General features: G+C 42.5%; 1 long non-coding RNA gene across 1 annotated transcript; it reads right to left on the reverse strand.

Annotated features, from left to right (window-relative positions):
• Positions 1-953: 953 nt before the first annotated feature.
• On the reverse strand, positions 954-1,507 carry LOC117796957. Its single transcript, XR_004621749.1, has 2 exons — positions 1,361-1,507; positions 954-1,247 (listed from the first exon to the last, which is right to left on the reverse strand). It is a non-coding gene; the product is annotated as an uncharacterized LOC117796957 (long non-coding RNA).
• Between the last annotated feature and the right edge of the window lie 1,479 nt (positions 1,508-2,986).

Consider the following 2,986-nt stretch of genomic DNA (forward strand, 5'->3'; position numbering starts at 1 on the left):
AGGAGCACAAGACACAAAGGCTCTGACTAGTCCCGTGTGTAGGAAATACACGGAATCAGTCATTTAAAACTTTTCCACAAGAACAATAACATTTCAGACTTAGGTAGTCATACTTGTGAATTGTACTAGAAATTCAAGGAAAAAGTGGTGCCCAATTTCTGAGATCTTGTGCAGCACTAATGAGAAAGCTTTCTGAAAATGATTAGGGAAGCAGCCTCTGGGTGGTCAAGCTTCCAATCCCTTCTCCTGGCTTCTGTATCTTATCTCTAGACTGAGATGAATGTTTACACCTAGATCGAGATCTTTATCTGCATACAGCTGTGCATATGTGTTTGCCCAAGTACTAGTCATTGGAAAGATCATATCTGACGGTTTCATCATGATAAAAACCAAAAAAATCTGCATTTCTCTAGATGCCTGGCTTTCACAGAGGAGAAGGCGGCTGTGCCTAGGGTTTTTTCAGGTGGATAAGGTGGAAAGGTATTCCAGGTAAAGGGCATGGCCCGTGGCAAGCAGGGGAGGCCTGAGAGCAGTGATGCGGGGGTAGGGAGGGAAGGGGCCGCTCTGCAGCGCCAGGCAAGGGCTCCGTCCTGACGTGACCCCTACGCCTTGGTAAGGAATGTGTTACTTGAATGGTTAAGAAAACAAGATCCAGCAATGTGCTGCCTAGGGCAGACTCCCTTTAGCTCTAAAGACACATGTAGACCAGGAGGGAAAAGATATTTTAAGCAAATGGTAACCAACCAACCGGCCAAACAGATAAACAAAACAAGCAAACAGGGATAGCTATACTTACGCCAGACAAAATAGGCTTTGAACTAAAAACAATAAAAAGAGACAAAGAAGGTCATCCTATACCGATAAAGGGGTCAGTCCACCGAGACCTAACAATTAGAAACAGCCAGGCGCCTCGCACAGGAGCGCATCGCGCATAAAGCAAAAACAGAGAGAACTGAAGGAAATACGGGTTTTATTTCCAATAACATAACACATTTGAGGATTGTTCGGCAATGGACGGACTTGGAAAGAGTAGCGTTGGAGCGTGGCTTCGATCTTTGGAAGGGGCTCAGAGAACCCAGAGGAAAACCCATGCGGGCTTTAGGGAGGAGACAGAGGAGGTCAGGTGCTTCAGCAAAAAGACCGCTGTGATCCTCCAGGATCAACTAATGTCGCTGAGGTGGGGGCAGACCGGGGCTGCCAGTGAGGAGCAGGGGCTGCAGAGGCTGGGGCGTGGGGAGCAGGTGGTCCTGGAAGAGAAAGTAGAGGGAATGCAGGGTCAAATCAAGGAAGCCATGTAGAGGTGAGCTTTTCAACAGATGGTGTGGTATGCCTGAGTACTAAGCAGAACAATTCTACTTACAATGACAATTTGAGGCTTGGTGTATTCGAGTCCAGTTGCTGCCTGCATGACTTCATTCCTGTTGTCTTTTCCTCCCCTCTACTCTACCACGCCCTTCCTTGGTTTTGCTTTGAAGAAGTTGACCTTTTATGACAAAGTTAGCTTCTAGGTGCAATTTCTCCTATACCCACGAGGGCGCAGCAAAGTATGCAATTTTATTTTTCCATCTGCAACATTTGTTTTCGATAAAAATCATGTGCTACGTTAAATACTTACGTTACCTAATTACAGGAGTGAAAGGAAAGACATATTTTTGGAAACACGAAAACATCATGACAAGAAACTGTAATTAAACTATCTTTTTACCACATCCACAGCTTCTTTTAAATTATTTCATTTATGCTGACGTATAAATAAATCTGTTTTGCACTTAGTTGGGATTATACTGCAAATTCTGTTTAGTTTCTGGATTTGCTTCACTTACCATTGTATCCTACACGTTTCCCACATCACTCTTGAATTTTTAATTTTAATTGAAAACTCTAACAGTTGTATTTCGTGTGTATGTGTTTACCTCTCTGCAGGTATAGGAAAGAGCGTTACAAATAAGCCAGTGTGAACAGCCACGCACGCGGGTCTTTGCCCACATCTCTGGTCCTCCCATGGGTGTATTTCTGTGCTTACCTTGTTAGCTAGGTGCTGTTACACCTGTGTCTGAGCAGGCACGTTGCATTGTCCCCTTGCCAAATTGAGATGACGTTCTTTTCATGTTAAAAAGCTATTATTCTCATGATTTTACTTCCAACGGTGTAATGGTAAATCAGCTCAGCCAAATCTTGGGATGGAAGCTGATATGCATAATCCAATTAATTTTTCTTGGTTATGAATTCACCCAATATAATCAAAAGGAATGGTTAAAAAATAGAAACGTAAGAGGGATCCCCTTTCTCCACATCCTCTCCAACATTTGTTGTTTCCTGCCTTCTCCATTTTTGCCATTCTAATTGGTGTAAGGTGGTATCTCAATGTGGTTTTGATTTGAATTTCCCTGATGGCTAATGATTTTGAACATTTTTTCATGTGTCTGTTAGCCATTTGTATGTCTTCATTGGAAAAGTGTTTGTTCATATCTTCTGCCCATTTTTTGATTTGATTATTTGTTCTCGTGTATTGAGTTTGAGAAGTTCTTTGTAGATCTTGGATACCAGTCTTTTATCTGTAGTGTCATTTGCAAATATCTCCTCCCATTCTGTGGGCTGCCTTTTAGTTTTTTTGACTGTTTCATTGGTTGTGCAGAAGCTTTTTATCTTGATGAAGTCCCACAAGTTCATTTTTTCTTTTGTTTCTCTTGCCTTTGGTGAGAATGCAAATTGGTACAGCCACTGTGGAAAACAGTGTGGAGGTCCCTTAAAAAGTTAAAAATAGAACTGCCCTATGATCGCAATTGCACTACTGGGTATTTACCCGAAAGATACAGACGTAGTGAAGAGAAGGGGCATATGCACCCCGATGTTCATAGCAGCGTTGTACACAATAGCTAAATTGTGGAAGGAGCCGAGATGCCCTTCAACAGATGACTGGATAAAGAAGATGTGGTCCATATATACAATGGAATATTAAGGAGCCGAGATGCCCTTCAACAGATGA

This window comes from Ailuropoda melanoleuca, chromosome 17 (genome assembly GCF_002007445.2).
Source record: "Ailuropoda melanoleuca isolate Jingjing chromosome 17, ASM200744v2, whole genome shotgun sequence".
Lineage (NCBI taxonomy): Eukaryota > Metazoa > Chordata > Mammalia > Carnivora > Ursidae > Ailuropoda > Ailuropoda melanoleuca.